The sequence below is a fragment of the Maylandia zebra genome, linkage group LG13, assembly GCF_041146795.1.
Source record: "Maylandia zebra isolate NMK-2024a linkage group LG13, Mzebra_GT3a, whole genome shotgun sequence".
NCBI lineage: Eukaryota > Metazoa > Chordata > Actinopteri > Cichliformes > Cichlidae > Maylandia > Maylandia zebra.
Window position 1 is genome coordinate 16,398,673 of NC_135179.1, and position 23,128 is coordinate 16,421,800.

The window sequence follows — 23,128 nt, forward strand, 5'->3', positions numbered from 1 at the left end:
ACATGGTGGCAGTTGAGTGCCTGTATCCACGCTTCTGCACCAGACGTTGTTGTCCACACAAAAACTTAAAAGCACACACTGAAATGTCATATTATCATAGATCCACGTTTCAGCTCACAAGTGCTCAGGAATAGATGCGGCGGTTTTGCGTCGCGTGTTTCTTTTTAAGTGGTCCTTAGGCAGTAATGTGTTCTAACTTTGCTAGTTTTTTTTTTAAAAATAATAATGTCTATAAATAACAACTCATTGGTATTTAAAGATTATAAAACACAGGGATTGAAATGTACATCCACCACGTTTCACTTAAAATCTTAAGGGTGTTTTTTTCCCAGTTGATGAAGTGAAACAGTTTAAAGTTTGAACTCCAGAATTACCAGGCTTCCATGCTTTGCCTGTACACATACACATCTTCCAACACCTCCACCACCAACCATCCAGCACTGGTGATGAATAGGAAACCTGATCGAGCAAAGCCTCAGCATCACCTCTGTACAGCAGGATGACATGATTAGGAGGTGACAGCTTCTGTAACAACATCTCTGCATTTATCTTTCTCTGCTCTCTCTCTCTCTGTCTTTCACTCTGTGTCACTCTCCCTCTCTCACTCGTTCTCTCTCTCTGTCTCTTTCCTCTCAACAAGTCAGACTACTCTATAATTAATGTCCCTGAGGGCTATCCGCAGGTCAGGTAAGGGGGGGTGCTGTTGAGACAGGTAGTCTTGACACCTCCAGCTTTGTAGCTTCTGCATGCAGGCGGGTAGGTGGCTGAGAAGGGGTAGGAGAGGCCACTGATGAGGGCTGGAGCATGTTTAGGTTGGAAGCTAAGGCGGGAGGAACACTGCAGGTTGAAGGAAGGAGGCCCAAGTGTGCAACCTTTTCACCTGAGAGACAAAAAGGTTGGTTTCACAGGATTAACCAGTCAAATCTGGCGCATTAAAGGCTTAGCTCATCGGGAGCTTCACATTTGACTGACGGGGAGATCCCACACGTGTTTAAACTAAGAAAGGTGCTTTGAAATGGGATAAAATTTTGAGGAGTGATTTAAAGAAAACTTTGTTTTAAAGAAACCTGAGCTTGTGAAATCCTCAACTAGTCAAAAGTTCCCCTAACACTTTCATTCTTTGTGGTGCTTGTGTGCTGCTTACAGGTTGTTTAGCACTTCTGGTTGTATAGAAGTTTAAAGTGAGCCCCTTTACCACTCCACTCTTATGTGTCTTTACAACATTCACACAGTCTCCCTCTCTGCATTTCACAAACACGGCAGCCGCCCTTTTCCCCGACAATCACTCTCTGAATAGCCACTTATGCCTGTGATTTCCATTGGTGAAGAGGCATTTTTTTTCTTTTTCCTTCTCAAGTTTTGAATAGAAGCAGAAAAATGGAAAAGAGGAGCGGGGGTGATGAGCAGGGTGATGGGAGAATTGGACAAAGGAAATTAAGTTGAGACAGCGGAGGAGAGGGAGCCATGCTTGCGGAAATATGTAAAACACCGTGGGGTTGTCCAGGGTGCACTATAGAGGTCACTGCGAGGGCAAAGGGGTCAAGTGACACTCAAACAGCATTTTTGTGTCATTATGGGAGTGCCGGAAAAGGCTGTGAATAGATTGGCATAGGGTTACAGGGCACTGATGGACAGTGAAGTGGGTGAAGGACCTTAATGCCACGATGTTTTAGTGGCACTCATCCACAAAGAATTTGTCGTCTTCCTTCGGTTGTGTTTTTGTCGTGAGAGCTTAGCAAAGGTACAAACTTCTATTTTCTGAAACCTGATTAAAGTACAAGATCTATCACGCTTTACGTCCTAAAAAGACAGTATTAAGCCCCTAATTTTATCAGCCGGGCATTTTTTGTTAATTTTCAGTGTCAAATTATTTTCATCTCTCTGTGTTTATCAAAGGAGATGTAACCTCTGACAGCTTCATTCGCTTTCTATTTGCAGTTGGTGCTCTGTTACGAGCTGACAGATTTGTGATGTCTGACTTCTGCTGTACTGTACCATACTTAAGAAACTGAACCAGAGCCAATGAGCTGTAAGATATCCTGTGAGATCTAATGCAAGTTGTGATTGGTAACGCATTTTATTTTACCAACTTCTCCAGGCAGTGTAGAACAAAGGTTTGTCGTTTCATCAAGTCTGATTAAGTGAACACAGGAAATACTGCGCTGTAGTAGTGGGTGGCAAACAGAGCCATTTTGACAGGCAGCGGAGCTCTATTTCTCCTTATTACTGTTTGTTTGTCTTTCTTTCACCTCACGGTTATAAACAGGTCCCACGAGTGCCAGAGATGTCCACGGCCAAACTGACAGTATTGACCTTGTAGCACCAACTCATTTTGTCCCATTCTGTACGATCTGTCTGTTATCTTGTTAAGACCTACAACTGTAACCCGCAGCCTAAGACATTTAATATATGATATAATGATACTTATCCCTGGGGATCACCTGATATGCTGTTTCCATGCAGGAGGGAGATGGATAGGGCACAGCGGGCATCACTTCCTTGCGTTTTGCTTGCCAACTGGCAGAGTCCGCCACCAGACATGTTCGGGGGTAATCCGAGAGGTGGGCTGAGCTGCGGCAGCTATGACTTTCATCACACCTGTGCTAAAAGCCCAGAGAGGAGCAGCTTGCCCATTCTACCTACTACCCCCCCTCCCCGGTAAGGGAATATTGCGACTGCAGCAGATCAGATGGGCTCACATCCTGTCAGACTCATCAGATTTCAGGACAACTGAGTGCTTTTGTCAGCTGAATTCCAGACATCTTCTTCCTTTCTTCGCAGAAGGGTTTTTCAAAGATAATGTGTCTCAGGACTTGACCCCCCTCAAAACAATAGCATCATTGATACCGTGATGACTCTAACTAATGCTAATGGTGTACGGTACATAATTCATGAGATGTCAGTTTGATCAAAATATGAAGTCCTTAGCCTACAATCTATACCAAACCAGCAGGGCAGAAAGAGGGAGACAACAAGTCTGATGCTCCTTTCATGATGTCTCAGCTCGTCCTCTTATCTATTGCAGCTTGTCTCTCAGTGCCCTCTGTCATAGATGTCATTCTTCCGTGACACCTGTCTGCCCTCGCTTCTTGTCTCACTGTCCCATCTCCTTCTCTGTGGGGTGGAACTGTTTGTTTTCGGAGGTTTGTTTATAGGGGAAGGAATACACCGCTGCTCCAGGCCCCCGTCTAGTCTTTCAGCTCATCACACAAAACATGACAGCCCTCTTTCTCTTTGGTGCTGAGATGAGCCGTTTCTCCCGTCCCCATAGGGAGTCAAAATTTTTCAGTTTCGCTCCCTCCTTCTTCAACTTCACTCGAACACAGCCGATCGATATTGTGTGAGTGAGCGAATGCTACCTGCTTTGGGCCGTCTGCACAAACATTGTGTAATTTGGCAAGTGATGTGGTTTGAGGTTATATACCAGTATATTTCAAAAGGAATGAATGTTTCACTGAATGCACGTATTTCTAAGTAGTTTTTTTTTTTCCACACACAAGCTGTCCTTGAATGGAAATTCAGTATCAACTCAATCGGGCTTTTTCAGATTCGTTTCAAGGCAAAAAATGTACAAACTCCATTAAAAAAAAAAAGAAACAATCTAGTGGCACAAAAATCCCAAATCATTAAATACTTATTTTCTATCATTTCTTTTGTTCATTAACACTCCGCAATGCCAACGTAATCGGTTCCATTTGGACACAGCAAGTTGTAATTACGGCAATAAAATTAGGTCTTTATTCTGGTAAACATGAGCAGTGAAAAGACTATGATTGGCCTGTAAATGGGAATGATGTGAAATCAGTCACTGACAACTTGTAGCTTGTAATTATACTGTTTTCCTGACACACTGTGTAATTATGTTGTTTACTTTAGCAGTGATCTGTTAAACACTTAAGTGTTCCCATTTGTAATATCTGTGAATTTGGTACATTGAAAATGCAGTTCAAGTGTATTTTTTGTTGTCACGGCCGACTCTCACAACCATCGGCCTGAAACCAAGTTACACTTTTAGATGGGGGGGGGGGGTCTGAGGCTCATGGAAAAGTGTTAATAGAAATAATCATACTGGGTGGCCTACCACTGGCCATCAAAGGCCTTCAGTGCTCCACCCAGCAGGCTGGCTCCCAGTTTCACTCTTTTTTTAGTACCTTATTACATTTTTTCATGCTTTTCTGTGTAATTTAGCTTTCTCTTCAGAGCATATCAGCACATCAGATAACCCCAAGGTGTAACAGTAAATCCTTGAGTTCACACACATACTCAGGAGTTGTGTTTGTCTTGCTGGTGTGCGCAAGTTGTGTTTCTTTTTCTTTTTTTGTCTTTAAAGCATGGAGTTAAGACTGAATCAGCTGTTCACACAGGCTCTCACATTGCGCACACACAGGCACGATACTCTGGCTTGTACAAAGGCGCAGTTGCACAGTAGCAAACACACACATTTCTTTTTTTTTTTTTTTTGCACACAAAAACACTCACACACCTAAAGAGGGGGCTGTGCCTCCGGGGGCCACGTCAGTTACCTGCTGACACACAGGCTAGTGATTGATGAGACGCCGGGGGCGCTGGAGTAGACTTTGTCAGCTGCTCATAATTTATACATCTTATCTCCATCAGAAGAAAAGACAGAATGCCGCGTTGTGTATATGGAGATGAAAACACTGGGCTTGTTTAGGCAGCGGTGACAGGGTAGCTGCTAGCTGTTAGCCGTGGCGCAGAGTGAAAACTCAGATTGCTATCTGTTAGCTTTCTCACCAAGTCCCTCTGTGGCCAGAGCCTTCACTCTTTACCTGTGATGAATCCTCTGTCTGTCAGTCATTTCCACTCACTTTCATTGCCTCTTTCCCGCTCTCTCTCATGTTTCCTCCCTCTTTGTGTCTCTCTCTGTCTCGCTCTCTCGTGTCTCTATTTCTCTGCTGTGACCCTTTCTCTTTTTTCTCGTCTCGCTCCTATGTCTATCTCCTGTCACATTCTCAGGCCAGACAGGTCCAAGCCTCTGCTGAAAGCTGCTGGCTCGTCCTCAGTCCACTCACAGGGCGAAGGTCAGGACAGAGGCATGGCTTGAGTTACAGAATAATTAGCTGTGTCGGTGTCATGTTGAAATCAGTGTTCAGACGGTGTTATTTAGTACCGTGCAGCTCTGAGTCTGTTTGTTCTTGTTTAAAATCCTGTGCGTACAGTTAGGCAACTAGCGAGGGTGGTTATTCTCAGACTGTGGTTGATTTATTTTACTCCACTATAATTCATTAGAAAAACGGTACTTTTTATGCTTTTTAGCAGTGAATTATTTTATTTTAGAAAATCTAAACCACGTACAAATCAAGTTATTAAAAATATATATTGTTGCCATGACATCGATGATTTAGAAATATTTCAATGATGGCGTATAAATAGCACTACTCTTTCTTTTTTTAATCAGGATATTTTAAATTATACTTAATAGAGTATTTTCTTTTATCATTATTATAATGCAACTTTTACCCAGGTAAAAGACATTAGTACTTTTTCTACTATTATTTTTTAAACCTTGAATTTCTTTGTTTGTCCCACAACAGTCTGTAACTTAATGAATGATTAAAGGACTTCTTTCCCAGAAGAACAGAGGCGCACACTGTCTCGCTGCTTAAAACAAATGCAGTGTCTCATTGATTTTCGATTTTGTCATTTCAGGTATTGTAGTTCTTATTTTTGTTTTGCTCAAGTTCAAGCCAAAAAGGAAATAAATAAATAAATAAATATATATATATCTCACTGATCGTGCGTAGAGCTTCTTGCTAGTAAACGAATCTGACTTTTGTTGCCCTGTACACTCAGCGTTTGATATTGCCTTCCTGAATGTGAAAAGAAAGTTTATCAACCCAAAGAACTTTGCCTTACTCTCCTCCATTTGTATTTTAGCATGCTTTGTTCTTTCAAATTGCATTCAGATGTTTTTTTTAAGAGTGTCAGTTAACTACTACACCAGCAAAACAACTTTGATTCCATAACCCCTTCCCACTATTGATCTTGCCTTGTAGATAAAAGGCTGCTCTCTCTGAAATCATGCATTTTTCATTGTGGTATCAATGGCAGCCTTTGCATTTGGCATCACACTTAGCTTAAAGCTATACTCACAAATGCTGTCTGTTTTGCTGTATTGATTCAGGGGGTTTGCATCTTGTATATTTGAGATATCAGTCCCCTGGTGTCATTTTACTTTATCTTTGAGCAGCCTGATAGCTGTAAAAAAGCCCAAAAGAATCAAGCAAATTAGCCTAATTAGTGTTTTTTGGTGTATATTAACATTGTGCTTTGCGTGAAATTATCAGGCTGAAGCATTTAACTAAAAAATGCTTTTATTAAAAACAGTGTTTGTGGTACTTCACATCCCCATGACGGCTCAGGCTTCTGCAGGTGCAGAAGCCTGAGTTTGAACACTTATGTGCGCATTATTTATTATTTTTTTCCCAGGATTACACTCACAGTAAATGCAATGAAATTTTACCATAAGAATATTTTCATGCTGTTCTTGTAAAATGCTGATCCCACATCGGTGCTAAACGTATACCTTGAAGGAAAAATAAAATTGAAAATAGAGGTCCAGTGCTACCTTCCTATACCAAATAGCAGTTCACATTGTAGTGATGCTGATGCTTGTCAGGTGTTAAACAACACTTTCGACCAAGGACAGACAAATGAGAGAGTCCTCCTCTCTAATAGAATCTAAAAAGATGAAAAATATAGTGCAGGAGGCAGGAAGGACTAGTCAAAGAGGTGACCATCAGCATCTCAGCGGTGTGGTTTGGCAGCCTCCAGCCTGCCATGGTGTAATTGGAGAGAAAACATATATGGGAGCAAATAACCCCCTGTCAGGGGCATTAAAGGGAGATGTTGTGACGACTGAGAGCCCTGCTAGCTGAGCACAGCAAAGTGGAGGGGAAGAATAAGGCCCATCAAATGGAAAAAAAAAAACTTGCTTGAAGCAGCAGTACATCCAAATATTCAAGATAATTGTTGACCGGTGGTGCAATACGGCGTCCATGTTTGTTTGTGGATCGTTCCCTCAAGAGGAAAAAAAAATATAAATAGATATTTGTCAGTATTGTCACTGCTATTTTCCATTCATCCATCCACTCCATGCTTTGATTGATTTGATACGTCTGCTTTGATGAGTGCAATTTGAAAATGGCAACGGGTCACATTTATAGCAGAAGTGCTCAGCCCGTATTACTGTGAAGTGACACGAAGGTAGATGATTGAAACGGGGAGGAAATGTGAGTCGCTGTCAAAACTTCGAACTGAAAGGTGGAAGGGAAACACGCAGACAAAGTGGGAATTCAAACAGATCGATGGTGTTAGTGTGCGAAGAGGTGCAGGATCAACAGACTGAGTATTTCTGTTAGGCAACAGTTTGTTTTCCTGTATTATAACAAGCATTTGCCTACAATGTCAGCCTGTCGAACTCTAAACATAATATAATAAGCACAGATGTTTGGCCTTTCATGTGGACTTGAGGGTTGTGCGTTGGTGCCAATGAAACACTGGGGGTGGAAAGTACTTCTTACCAAAAGAAATTAGATTTTGGCCCGACTTAGTCAAAAATCCTAACTCCTTAAATGTTAAGGGCTCTCTGTCGTGCTCTTTTTCCTCTTTTCTCCCACGTCTGTACTTCATAATCATCATAAAAGAATTTGCGTGCCTCTTCTGAACCTCCCGTGCGTTTGGAACCTGTCTGACCTCGCCATTCAACCGAGCGTGTCAAAATGTTAATGAGGATTCCCCAAAAGCGCTTCGAGGTTAAATAAAGTCATCATAAGCTGTCGGTCGAAATTCAGTAATTTATTTACTTGGCATGTTTCCACTTTCCCTGCCACTCTGCCTCAGTTCTTGTTTCTATCCAGCGACAGGGCTTGTCTTGTTGGGTTTTGTTTAATTTTTTTTTTTTTTTTTAATGTGTGTGCGCGCAGGCAGCTGTGCAGGCAGCTTTTGTCTGTGTGTGAGATTGCTGCTTTAGCTCTGTGGCCCCTCTCATTAATCATTTGGTCAGACTATTTATAATGTGGCAGCCACACCGCCACCTCGGTTGCCATTGGCTTTTGTCAACGTGGCACTGTGTTTTGTGGCAGGAGGAAACCTAATTATTAACTGTTAAGATGGCAGCCAGCAGTAAAGACGGTAAAGGACCATGTCAACACAGCTGCTTGACAATCAAGCTAGAGTGATGGCCCACTGAGCGGTCATGGACCAACACCAGCACACTGTGTGGCTCAGTCCCAGTTTTCATGAGCTTAAATATATGTGTTTATTTTCTTTTAGTTTATTTTTTTGTATAGTGCTGTATTTTGCAATTTTTTTTTAACATTTTTAAGCTGATTTTTTTAATTAATGATGATGAGTTTTGCACATCATGCACCTCACACACTGAATGCACTGACTAAATTTTGCCCAGTTGGAAAGGACTTACTATGCATGAACATCCACAACCATCAGCTATAAACGCACACTTGTTTGATCAGGTAATTGTATTTCTGATAAAGTTTTGAAAAAAATTACCATTTCTGTGTTTCCTGACTGAAACCTGGCGAGTTCTTCTTATTAATCATTTGTGTTCATGCTGCAAATGTCAAACTAGCACAAATGATTAAATCATTCCCTGATTTGCTAAACAATCCCATATCTTGCAAAATCCAGGGAAGATTGAGCTGGCCCTGGACTTGAAGTGTCAAAAGAATATAATATCTTTCTGTGGTGAAGAGAAAAAAAAAAAGAATTAGTGAAATCCTCCTGGAGAATGACAGTCTTTGTTATTTGTCTTCTGACTCCTTAGCAGACAGCTATCATGAAAAAAGAGAACTCACTGTGCACCACCGAGAGAAGAAAAATATGTGAGTCAGACTTTCCCCTCCTCCTTCCTTTCCCCAAAGCTTGAGATCCCCCTTCCAAAAATGAAAAGGATCAAGTTGCTGTCACTGTCACTGCACAAACATAAACTTTTCTGGCACCTAATAAATAGGCAGTGTGGCATTGTTCTCAAAGCCAGACAGGTGTGTCTGCCTCAGTGATGATGGATTCCATTATTCTGTATGGAAAGCCTGTTGGCTTTCTTGTCATATGTTGTCACACATCTCTCTCCTGAGAGAGAAAGGTTTGAAAGATGGCCAAAAGTAATTACACAGACGCTTCCCTGATGCTGCTGCCATGTGTTTTCTCCTGCTCATCACCACCAAAGGTAGAAAAAAAATTCTGTTACCCACAGCTATATTTCACGGGGAGATGGGGAGTACAGACATGTTGGTGCTATGGTGCTCTCCTGGTTGTGGTGATTGCTAGCTCATTAACCCGTCAGCTTTGTTTTTCCTAGCTATGAACACTAGCTTTGGGAAAGGGCCCTGGGCACTTTTACTCATCACTAAGGTGGAGTAGTACGCCCCGATCTGGGTGTGTGGTGATGACATTATTTGCACCTGAATGGCAGGTACATCAACATCTCCTTGTAAACGTTTCAAAAGCGAGACAGTGGAAACTTTGTTCTCCTCACAGCCCACTTGGGTTGCTGACAGCTTGCTGATTGATATTATCATTCTTAATGTCAGTAAATAGAGGCATGCCTGATAAAGAATCGGTTTCCTCTTGGTGCTGGAGAGCTCATTTATCTTTCTGCAGCTCACCCTAGCATATGCTGAAATTGGAGCCGGAAGTACCCTTCTATTTCAGTCAGAAAGTGATGTGTGTGTATGTGTTTTTTCCCTCCGTGCCATCTCCTAATCTCGCCTCCCTGTCTCACTTTCTCTCCTTGTCTCGGTCCCGCTGGTTATTTTGATTCTGAATTAGTGAGACTTAACTGGGAGGGAAGATCTTAGAAGAGCTTAAGTCAGTTGTAATATGTTAGGACAACTCTTGATTAGATTCTGTCAGACTGAGGTCTCTCTGTCTCTCTCCTGTTCCAGTCTCCCCATCCCAGAACACTAGCTTAACAATAAGCAGATATCGAGCTGCTCAAGGGCCCTTCCATGAATTTGTTACCAAAATAAGGCCCTTGTTAGACTGATACTTCGTCAGAGAGAGCCTCCATTATCTAATTGTGCCTTTTGTATAGTATGTTTTTCTTTTACGAGTTAGCCCCTGAAGAAGAAACGGTGTATAAAATCTGCAGACAAGCCCTTCTAGAACTGCACAGTGGTCACAAAAGGTCCTACAGATATCATATTGAAAAGGTTAAACACTGACAGTGAACAACCCTAACATGGTGGGTACACAACCTCCAGTGAACAGTAACAAATGATGGCATTTGAAAAAAGGAAAAAAAGGCACATGGAAAAGCTATTTTTTTTCCTTTTTTCTGTCAGCAGCGAATAGGTTACACCACCGTATATCGTGGTCACGCTGCTCAGAAAATTAAACACGCAAAAACATATCTGAGTGTTTGACTATAACAATGCAATTCAAAGCACCGATCTGCATGGTTTTTTTTTTCTCCCCTCCCCACTCCAGTCCCCCCCCCCCCCCCCCCCCTCCACACACACACACACACACACACACACACACACACACACACACACACACACACACACACACAGCTATTATGTTGACAGATCGCGCTGATATCCACTGAGCTGGTGATAGATACGTCATATCTTGGGGAGAAATAGGTTTGTCCTCAGCAGGTGAATATGCGGCTCACTCATCCTCCAAGTGGAGAGACACGCATGACACTTTTCGACACTCTCTCTCTGATAGCACTTTGGCATGCAGGCAGAATCAAAGGGGGCATCTTTCACATGCAATTAGAGCGGAAAATAAAGACGATGAAGCGCGGTGTACAAAGGGAAGCTGGGGATCAGAAGGCTGTAATGAAAGGTGATTAGAAGTAGAGGCCCCAGCCAATAAGCTGCAAAGAGCTGGGGAAATAAACTCATCCTGTTAGGGATCTTTGTTGAGGACACTATTAGGCATTATCAAAGCTGATAATGACAGACAGCCACTGGCAGACAGAGATGACTATGCTAGACTATCCTAGATGATAACAAGTAATAAATCAAACCTCATTTTTGAGTGTGGAAGATGTGAACGTCATCTGCCTGAATGTACATGCGTAGTCCACTTGGTTACAAAAAACTGGCTGATAATGAAATTTATGTCACTGGGACCCAAGCATGCCAGTATAAGATCTGAGTCTACATGAAAGGCAGGATAGAACCTGGGCAGGTCTTTAGTGTGTCGCAGAGAAACAAACAAACCTGCATGCTCACATCCCACACCTCACAGTCGATTTAGTTTTTTCCTTAATCGCCAGTTAACTTAATGTGCACGTCTTTGGATTCTGGGAGGAAACTGGAGCACCTGCAGGGAGAGCGTGCAAACTTCATATAGAAAGGCCCCAGTTAACCAGCAGGTTTGAACCTGTTCTGATCAGTGCCTGTGCAATGCATGCTGGCCACCCTTTAATGGCTCACGCTCTAATCCGTACGCAGGTTGGGCACAGAGTTGCAAACTCTGCAGATCAGATTGATTGCACCAAAGGTGGGGGTCTGGGGGTGGGGCATGTTCACAGTTGCACTACTGACCTATGGCACAATGGCTTTTCTACTGTAATCCAGGTTATATCCAGGTCTCATCACCAGTGGTGATCCTCGACATAAACAATCAGTTTGACACAGAATTTGATGTTTTCTCTTTGTGCAATTTCGTGAACTATTGTAAAATCACAAATGTGCACATGCACGTAGTTCTTTTTGATCACACCTCATATTACACATTATATACAGTTGGTCCAAGCATGCCTGCCTGGATATAAATACAGTAAGAATACTACTGAAAACTCATTAAATACAGGCGACATCATTGAAAAACTTCTGGGTGTTTTACCGACATGTATTACAGGAATAACTGCTCTGACCTTATGTTTAATCACTTTTCTTTGGAGTTTTGTATGTATTTACCTTTCATCTGATTGAAGTCTGTTAAGGCAGAACATCATTAAAATGTGAGTGGAATCTGCTAGTTTCATCAGCGCCTTGAGGCACCATAATGTTGTGATTTGGCGCTTTATAAATAAAATTAAATTGAAATTGGACCTTGGTCAAAAGTGTATCATTTCACTGGTGACTGGATGGCATTTTCCCTTAGTTTTTCCATTGTTCCTATGTGTCCTCACAAGCAGTGGACCATCCTGCTGGGTACTGAGTGAGTGAGTGATGGGCATTTGTTGCACTGCTCTCTGACTAAACTAAAGAAAAGGAGACTCATTCCTCTGCCTGCCATTGCCAGCTGTGAGTGGTTGTCAGGGTTGGGGCTGGTCCAGGGCCTGCTAATGGTGCTGTCTGTCTCAGTCAAGTACTTGAGCTCTTGAGTCCCTCAAGGCACACCAAGCTCTAAAGTTTGACTGGAATTAGGCACCAGGTGAATGCACAGAGGGGCGACTAGGCTGCCATGGTTGCAATCAGTGCAACATTACAAACACAGTTCATGTCTTGAGAGGCTCTTTTTGAAGATGTTTTCTTAACCACTTAAAGGTTGAATGTCGAGTTAATCTTTGTGCAAGCCAGTGGATTTCTGAAAAAAATGGTTGGTAAATAAATTATACAACATGTATGTTTTATACCGGTTGATTATCATACCAAAAGGACCCCCACGTCCCCAAAACACAAAGGACAAAAAACATAAAAATAAACCAGAGACTGAGGAGGGGTCCCAGAGGCTTCCACAAACAAACAACACTAATTCAATGCTTCACTGACACAAAAGCGCATTCAATCAAATGCCAAATAACATCCTTGTCAAGCATCTGGTAAATGGGTTATTTGGCACCTTAAACAACAAGTTGCAGTTCAGGCCCATTCAGTTTGTCAGCAGACACTACTGGCATGCTGTCTGGGGATGAGAAGCTTAGCAAAACAAAAAAAGGAGGCTGCAGGGGAGCACTGGGGCAACCGGAGAGTTTAAGACCTGCAGTGTAGCTATTACAGGATGTCAGAAAATGTGCGTAATTGAAAATGATTAGAGCTCGCGTAAAAGCCGATCAAGTCAGGGTTTGGGGAGAAAGCGCAATTGTCCTGCATAATCCTGCCTCATTCTGTTCTTTCATCTGGATGAAGAGATCAAAAAAGAAAGGATTTGTAAGGGCTAGACCTCCCTTCGCTACAGCCGCTGAGCTCAGCTCCTCTCTTTGCTTTGCTTCTTTTCAAATGTACTTCCTCTCTCGCACCCTCCGTGATGCGTGTTTCTTTTTGTTATCTGCGACATCCGTCATTTGTTCCAATGCACGCAGAAGTCAGCAAGCATTCATATGCATTTTAGCTGCAATATCTGCATGCTTGGCATTAAGTTGTGAATCGTGAAGAGGGGCCTGTGTGACAGCATGTTTAGAGATTGCACGGTGTTGCTCTTCATTATGAGACTTCAAAGGGACACACACAAACCCACACATAAACTATGAGCTGTACTTCCTTTATGCATCTTCCAGAAAAGGAAAAAAAAATTAAGAAAAAAAAAACGAGGATAGAAAGCAGTCTGAAATGAAAGCTAGAGGGGCCTAGAGAGAGTCAAAGAGAGACACACATGGAGGAATCAGCTGTGTGCTGAATGGATCTGAGTTGGGGGAGAACGCTGCCCTTATGCCCTCTCTTTGAAGTGAGGCACAGGCCGTATGTACAGGCCCCAGAGAGGGGCACGTCTACATCCCCCCCATAGGCTGGCTGAAGGCGGCAGTCCATGCGGAGCGCGAGATACAGAGAAAAGAGTGAAGCTTTCCAACTAGGCAGCTTCCTCTCTGCGCTTTGTCTTCACCTGCATCACAGTTATTTTGTCAAGAGAAAGCTTGGAGAATTGAGCTCTGCCATTCCTGATTTAATGCCTGCATTATTTTAAGGTTATAAGATGCTATTTTAAAAGGTGTTTTATGTGATTAAGACTGATGTATAAAAAGTCAGTAGTCTAACAAGTGATAGCATGCACATGCAGCTCATTCAAATCCTCTATAATGGCCCTGAGTGTTTACCTTAAGATAAATTCTCCTAAACAGAAACATGAGTGATGGGCGTTTAGTTCTCATCTCAACAAATATGTTTAAACCAGCGAGTGAGGAGGGAGGGCGTCCATTTATGTTGAGTGCAGCACCGTTAACCGCTAGCTCGATTAGCAAGGAGGGGGAAAAAACTCGGAGCAGATGATCTCCGTCACTGTAAAGTCACACTGTTGCTCTTAGCTGTCGAAGCTGCGCTCACAGGACCCTCGTTGTAAACACACGCACGCGCGCTTTGATGGGCTGTTCTCAGCTTGCGCACCCAACACTCGGCTTGCGGGTTGGGTGGGATGCGGAGAGACGGTGTGAGGTCTTGTCTGGTCCGAGCAACTCTTGCTCTGCTCTGGCCTCGGGGAATGTTTGGCGTGAGATAAGGCTGTGTTTGAAGAGGAGCTCCAGATGCTCGTATATTACAGGTTGTCTTGTCATGCCACAGATAAAGCCTCAGAGAAGCTCCTGTCGCCAAGCTGTACCACACACAGACACACACTCACAGTGAAGATAAACGTTTACAGGAAGCATTCACCCTTCGACAGTGTCGTGCTGTGAACGTCAGGGCTGTCATAGCTCGACCATTTTTAGGCTGCGGCTCATGTCTGCAGCATCTACATTTTGACATTGGCTTACATCCTGTATATCCCTTTTTATAAACACATGATTATATTTCCCTAACTTTGAGATAGCGCTCTAGTTTTAAATATATAATTAGCCTTAACAAACACTGACTGCTAGTTACTCTCTAAAAGGACATGGGAAGGGGAAAGGGTTTATTCTGCTTTCTGAGATTTGATTTGGTCACTGTGCACTGCCAGTTGGCTGTCCAGTGTCTTTTCACACTTAATAAAACAAAAATGCAGTCTTAATAATTTCAATTCCTAGTCTTAAAGTGATGTTACTATGCCTAGCATTTATTTTAATAAACTTTGAAATAGCTTTTACTGTAGGTCAGATTTTAAGTCTTGGCTTCAGTGTACTCTCAGCATGTAACCTGTTGAAATATCTCCTTGGAAAGCAAAATTGCTTAATTAGTTTGGGGGTTCTGTTTGATTGACCGTGTTCTTTGCTGTAAGTCTTCTTACCTTATTAAGAAGGAGAAACGCTAAGGTGTCCCTGTTTTCCATCCGACCTTGAATGAGGTTATACCTCACTAATAGGACAGGAGATAGTGTGTTTGTATAATGCAGAGCCGGGTTTCCCTTTGTCATTTAGTCGTGTGTTTGCTAAAGTGGAATGGTATATTGCTCGACATAAAACGTGGCATGTCTTCATTTGTCAGGCTCATAGAGCTGTGAGACAAACGATGTTCAGAGTGTATTTCTGAGGGCCCTCTGAGACCACAGTTGAGCGGTTGCTCACTGGTGCGTTTCTCATGCTAATGTCATGGTCTCACAGTCTATCTGTCACCCCATTACGCTAACATCATTATGCACAGGGGCCTGTCTGTGTCGCTGAAAAGGACAGAATTATTCCTGTCTTATTTTGAAGCAAATTGTTTGGGGAACATTTCTCTCTCTCTCTCGCTCTGTCTCGCTCTCCTTTTTTTTCCAGCGGTAATGGCGGGCCAATCATTTTGCGAGGCTCCAGGTATGCAGATGAATGAGTAGCTATTTGAGCTGTTTGGTGAAAGGGAGTTTTTGTATTATTCATGAGAGGGGTGGTGTGTCTGAAGGAGAAGGTGTGTGTGTGTGTGTGTGTGTGTGTGTGTGTGTGTGTGTGTGTGTGTGTGTGTGTGTGTGTGTGTGTGTGTGTGTGTGTGTGTATTAGGGGCCAGTTGGGCTATCAGACACGCATGCATTCACTCTCAGGTACAGTGTACATGCATTGACTATCGCACTAACTCTGAGACAGCCATGCCTCAAAATTGCAGATAAAAATTGTGGAAGTTTGTTTCTGCCACTGGAAATAAAAAAACAAAAAAATGTCATCTGTAACTCAAAATTTCAGGTTAGTATCTCAAAAATGTGACTTAGTGACTCAATATTTTCAAGTTACTTCCTTTTGGGTCAAAATTTACTTTGATTTTGACTGTGTAATTATTGCTGGGGATTTTAACATTCATGTGGACAACCCTCAGGACAAAGGGACTAAAGACCTGAGTAACACTCTGGGCAACTTTGGGCTGACTCAGCATGTAACAGAGGCCACACATAATAGAGGACACACTCTTGACCTACTGACCTCCAAGGGCCTGAGCATTTCAAAGGTTACTGTGTCTGATGTGGGCCTGTCTGATCATTACTGTGTTTTCTTTGAAAGTAAAATCTCAGCCCACACAAATATATCAACAACAGTGATCACAAAACGGTGTATAACTGAACACAGTAGTGCAATTTTTAACCAGGTCTTCCCATTAACACCTGACCTGTCCAGAGGGTCAGTCAATGAGCTCGTCAATAGCTTCAATGCTAACATGTTAAATGTAATGGACACTATTGCTCCCATTAAGGTGAAGGTTATCTCTGGAAGGAAAAAGTCTCCATGGAGAAACTCCACACTGGTGAAAAATGAAAAAAGAGAGTGTAGGAAAGCTGAGCGCAGATGGAGAAAAACAAACCTCCAGGTTCATTATGACATTTATAAAGAGAAACTTCACAATTATAATTTACAACTGAGGAATGCAAGGAGGTCCTACTTCTCTGACATCATCACTAAAAACAGTCATAATGCTCGGGTCTTATTTTCTACAGTTGACAGGCTAACAAACCCTCCTGTGTCAGTGGCAGCTGAACTTCATTCGACCATGGCCTGCAATGACTTTGCCAAATTCTTCACTGAAAAAATCCAAAAAATTAGACAAGCAATTGGTACATCAACAGCAGATCCAGGATATGTACTGTGTCCACCGAAAAACTGTTTAAACACCATGAAACAGTTTCACCCTATTAACAGCAAAGACCTGGAGGACATCTTAGGTCAACTGAACTCCTCCTCCTGCTGTTTAGATGTCCTGCCAACAAGTTTTTTCAAAAAGGTCTCAAAGACTTTGCAGTCAGACCTGTTACAGATCGTCAACTTTTCTTTATTATCAGGTGTGTTTCCAGAATCACTAAAAACTGCTGTAATAAAACCTATACTGAAAAAGGACAATCTTGACAAGACACAAATGAACAACTACAGGCCGATCTCAAATCTCCCGTTTTTAAGTAAGATCATTGAAAAAGCAGTTTCTCAACAGCTCAGTTACTTCTTAAAACAGAATAATTGCTACGATGCCTTCCAGTCAGGTTTTAGACAGAACCACAGCACTGAAACCGCTCTGACCAAAGTGTTTAGTGACATATGTCTGAATACAGACAGTGGAAAAATGTCAGTCCTAGTTTTACTGGATCTCAGTGCAGCATTTGATACAGTTGACCACAACATATTACTCAAACGACTGGAGATCTGGACAGGTCTTTCAGGAACTGTACTAAACTGGTTCAAAACATACGTAGAAAACAGGAAATACTTTGTATCAATAGGTAACTTCACATCTGAGCAGACAAGTATCCCATGTGGAGTTCCCCAAGGTTCCATCTTGGGACCCCTTCTGTTTAACATCTACATGCTCCCACTGGCACAGATTATAAACAACAACAAAATAAACTATCACAGCTATGCAGATGACACACAAATATATATCACAATGTCACCAGGAGACCGAGGCCCTGTACAGGCTCTTGGTAAATGCATTGAGGAAATCAATGACTGGTTGTGCCACAATTTTCTCCAGCTAAACAAAAACAAAACTGAGGTAATAGTCTTTGGCGCCAAAGAAAAACGATTACAGGTCACCAGAGAACTTCAATCTATACATCTAAAAACCACAAACCAGGCGAGAAATTTGGGTGTAGTGATGGATGCAGACCTAAACTTAGAAAAACACATTAAGACAATAACAAAGTCAGCTTACTATCACCTCAAGAATATATCAAGGATAAAAGATCTGATGTCTCAACAGGACCTGGAAAAACTAGTCCATGCATTCATCTTTAGTAGGCTTGATTACTGTAACAGCATCTTTACAGGTCTACCTAAAAAATCAGTCAGACAACTACAGCTCATTCAGAACTCTGCTGCTCGAGTCCTCACTAAGACCAAAAAAGTGGACCACATCAGTCCAGCTCTGAGGTCTTTACACTGGCTGCCTGTCCGTCAGAGGATAGACTTTAAAGTTCTGATGCTGGCCTATAAAGCTCTGAATGGTTTAGGACCAAAACACATCAATGACCTCCTGACCCAGTATGAACCTTCCAGATCCCTCAGGTCATCTGGATCCGGTCTTTTATCAGTTCCCAGAGTCAGAACCAGACACGGAGAAGCTGCATTCAGCTTTTATGCTCCTTATATCTGGAACAAACTCCCAGAAAGCCTCAGATCAGCTGAAACACTCAGTTTATTTAAATCCAGGTTGAAGACTCACCTGTTCTCAGCTGCATTTGAATAAAGCACCAAATCCACACTTTAAGCTTAAATTTCAAAACTTACATTTAACTACTGATTTTATCTACTGTTCTGATTTTATCTGTTTTGATTTTATATACTGTTGTTTGTTTGTTTGTTTGTTAATTAGTTAGTTAGTTTATTTGCTTGTTTTAATCAATTTTAAATCATGCTTTTTATTTGTTCTTGTTTCTAATGTCTCTGTAAAGCACTTTGAATCACCTTGTTGTTGAATTGTGCTATACAAATAAACTTGCCTTGCCTTGCCTTGCCTTACTCAACTTTTTAAGATAACTCAAAAGTTCAACTTGGCTCTGCCTGGCAGAAACAAGCTTCCATGTGAACTATATGCTTGTCTTCTAGTAGGGATGCCATGTATTCTGAATGGTTGTTGGCTTTCTTGAATACTCAGTTTGAGGCTACTATTAAATATTAATTCAATTTATTTATTTATTTATTTATTTATTTTACCAGCTGTCAATGCACAAACTCTGCTCTAAGCAGCTTGATTTTTATAAATTAGGTGGATCTGCTATGGCCTTCTCTCCCTCATCCACCTTACTCGTTTCCTCTTACCCAGTGTAGGTTCAGTCTAAGCTCTCAGTCTTAATACTTTGGTTCTGGGAAAGAACACAAATTCCATGAGTGTGTCAGCAGGTTTGCAGGTCTCCTGCATGTGTGCCGCCTCTCTTTGTGGGAGCGATGCATACACCCACCTGCTAATTGAAAAGCTTCAATCAGCTCGGCTAACTGAGGAGACAACCCTGGGTTCCTGTAATTGCTCTGGTGACAGTGCTTCACCAAGAAAAAAAAAGGGAAAGCCTTTCTGTGTCTCTGTGTCATCATTTGCACAGCGTTATGAATAGGTTAATAAAATGAAATACTTTAATTATAGCTTACTTGCCATATTGTTAATGGTGCCAGTGTGGCTCAATTGAATAATACAGTTTCTACTATTAATTATCTGAAAGTGAACTTGTTAAAATGATATTTTACAGCCCCTTGATAAAATTATCGCTAGAGGCAATGTAATGATAGACAGACAAAGGCCATGCACGAATTATCATAAACTATTAGCTTGTTTCCAAAGGGTTTTATGTTAATCTTTTAGTGCTTAAGTACCCTGCAATTAACATATCAGGAGGAGCTGCCTTCCAGCTAGGCTTGCAAATTGAAGTGCTCAGATAAAAAAGCTATTGAGATGAAACCCTGAAAGAGAAGAGGAGCTATCGCAGTGAAGTGTGCTGGAATTTTTACTCGTGCGCTTGTGTGTCTGTGCGCACATTTGTGAGAGAGGGAGAGAGCGATAGAGAGACCAAGAGCACCGAGACAAAGAATGAGTGAAAAAGAGAGCAAGATGCCGTGAGAGTGTCTGTGATCAAGGATGTATAACAATTCCATTATCTCTCGGGTGATGACATGAGATGTCTCTTTCAGGCCTCTCTCCCTTTGTCTAATGCTGCACAGTGTGTGAGGTATAGCTGGAATGAAATGGCTCTCATTGGCTACGATGGCGGCATCTGATGGAATGTGTTTACACATCAGGCTAGTGGCTTGATATGTAAATGCAGCTCGCTGAAAAGGCTACAGGGAGATATGGTTCATTGTTGGGTCCTCGCAGCCTGCTTTTCCTTTTATGCTAAGCACAATTGTATCCACTGAGCGAGCATCTTGTAAAACACCCGTTGCCTTTGGTGAGTTAAACCCACAGAGGAGACCCATGCTTTGGAAGATATGCATGTTTTATAGGGTAATTGGCAGCGTTGCTTTGCTCTGCGTTCTTTGTAGTTGACACATGGCACCATTTACGTTTATTACAATTAAAAGAAAATGCCCATAAAGCATGTGTTGACAAAAGAAGAGGGTAATTATTCCTCCGAGTATTATCTTCAGATTATTTCTTCCAGGAAAATGTATTATATATTTTATACTGATACTGATTCTTTTCTTCTTCTTGTTATTTTATGTTATCGGGCTTGTAGTTGTATTTAGAAAAGACTTGTGTTTGTCATCCACACTGTAGGAATTAATTCACAGTGTGTGCAAACAGTGAGTTGTTGGACTTTTTATCCTAATAGACATTCTAATAGACATCGGTCCTGACTCTGTGAAACCATATTGCCCATAGAGTGTTGTGATATTTTCCTCCATCACCCAAAGATGGATGACTCCACTGAGGCCCTAATCTCATGTTAAAGATTTGTTGGCCTCTAGGAGTCAGGCCTAGCATTGAGGTGCCTCACCTGATTTATATTCACTGGCACTGGAAGGAGAGCCAAGTGCACTATCTGCAAAGCAGATGCTGCAGCAGTACCCTGGTATTAGGACTTATATTTCACCTGAAATAAAACCTCTGAGCAAGGTTGTGTCCTCGAACCGCCTCTTCTTTCTCTTTTTTTTTCCATCTTTTATTGGCTCTCGTCTTCTTCTTCTTCTAACATTTACTTTTAGTAATCTTTCATGTATACGATAACCTGACCAAAAAACCATTATGTCTGCAGTGGTTAATAGCAGAGAAAAAAGCATTTTGCAACAACCTTTAAATTTTTTCTCCTGTGGCTGGATATGAAATCAGAAAGCTGAGGCAAAAATAAGGCCCATCGCCAGCCAAAATGCGGATGAGCGTCGCCTTTAAAACCAAATTCTTGTCTGTCAGCTCCTGTAGTTTATGGGGCAGAGATTACAAAGCTACCGATACAATAAATTAAACTGATGGACAGAATTATGCCCAGTGCTTCCTGCTCTCCCCAATGACGCACACTAACTTAGCGCTGCCTGACAATGAGTATGATTTAACACCCGAGCAAGAGCGGAGAGAGGAGAAACATTCACAGGCAGAGGCACCTAGGCCTCTCACTTTGGCCCACAGCCTAGTGAATAAAACACTGCTTTAATTCACCCACAAACGTGTCGCCATTAAAAGCCTAAGAATAGGGATTGCAGATCATAAATACTCTCTGATTTATTAGCTGACAACAAAGAACATAAGCCCAGCCAAGGAGAGGGAGATTGTTTGACAGAGTCTTGTCAAGGGGAGAAAAAGAGAGGAAAAACACACTCGTTCCCTCATTCTCACTCGCAGACACTCTTAGCTAAATCTGACCAAGGATGTAGCCCAGCCCTATCTCCTGCAGCAGTGCAGGAGCAGATGTGTCTGCTCTCTTCTCAATGTGTGACAGACAGAAAAGATAAACAGAGAGAAAGGCTGAGAGGGAGGAAGAGACGGAGGGAGGGAGGTAAAGAGAGCAGGAGCTGGCACGGCACTGGCTAATTTATCTCGCTGAGAGACAGATTAAAGAGAGAGGAGAGTGAAACAAAGTTCCACTGGCTTAATCAGACAGCCTGCTAGCAGAAGACATGATAAATCAGAGCAGGCTCGGTCCTGGAGAAAGCCTTTGCTCTGGGAGGGAATGGGAGACATCCTCAGCCAAACAGCAGTATCTTTTACATGGGCTGTTGTGAATAGCGGCTCGTGAACCTGCGATGGTGTATACGTGCAATCGATACTCGTTGCTATTGTTTGAACAAACATTGTTGTACAGTAGTTGTCGGCTGTTACATCGCTCCAGCGCTGTTATTTTTAGGCGCGGGTGAACAATCCTGCTCGCTGGTGTTGTGTAAACAGGACAAAAGGGACATGAAGGGCCTTAAGTTTCCCCCTCAGTTTTTCTGTGAAGCAGTGTCTTTCTTTAGCTTTGTGTCTGACAGGGGACTAACCTAAGGGCCTAACCCAGGAAGAGGAAAAGGGGCTTAGATATCCCTGTGTCATTAGTTCACTACGGGGTCACAGCTGGGCCACTCAGAGCATGATTACACCCCTTGATTTATCTGCTTTGGAGCCCTAGCACAGATAAATCTCCGAGCTCATCCCCGCCGTGGGATCCTCACTGTGTGATAAACGGCCCAAGCTGAATAAACAACCGCCAACACCCCCCCCCCCCCCCCCCCCCCCCCCCCCGCACCCTCCACAAACTCCCAAGCCCTCATACATTATGAATAATTCATTCAGGTTGCGAGCTCTGTTAAATGTGTATATTTTCTATGTTAAATGGCAAAGGTGCATTCACGATCTCTATCCAAAGGTGCACATCTTTGATGAAATAGTGAAGAGCCAGAGATTGACCGACATTTTGTTTTGTAGTTGTAAAAAAAGAAAAAAAAAATCCTCACCCACCTCCAGCTGTCGTCCTCGAGTGTTTTCACGTAAATTTGCCTTATGCAAATATGTCCCTACCACAGTTCCTGTGTAGATATTGGCCTGTCTGCCACTTTATCACAAAGTTTAGAGTCATTCATTACAGTGACCCCTGCAATAAATTTGCTTAGCGGAAAATTGCCCTCGCTGGTGTGTAGATGTGATTACGAGTGCATTTTAACTTAATTAATTGGCCGTTTCTGTTGACAAGAAATTTATGCAGTAATAATTTGCTCGAAATAGATGCAGAGCGCAGGAAATGAGATATCCATCAGGGCGCTTGTGTTCCGCCAGCTGCACCGCGGCTAATATGAAAGTATTTCAGGCTGCTCAGACCCTGCTGTTTGCGCAGTCAAGATTATATATACCCACGATCCATTGCCTGCCTCAGAGGCGCTCATGGAGGTCTATGATAACAAAGACTATGTGATTTATGGCCTGCTGTGAAAGCAGAACTTGATGAGATTAAACAATTTCATAGCACGAGTGTTTCTCAGAGGGCCTTCTGATTT

The 23,128-nt window shown here is 42.3% G+C and overlaps 1 protein-coding gene across 1 annotated transcript in view; it reads left to right on the plus strand.

Annotated features, from left to right (window-relative positions):
• lrmda (leucine rich melanocyte differentiation associated) overlaps positions 1–23,128 on the plus strand; it is a 209,775-nt gene that overhangs the window by 148,739 nt on the left and 37,908 nt on the right. The window lies entirely within an intron of this gene.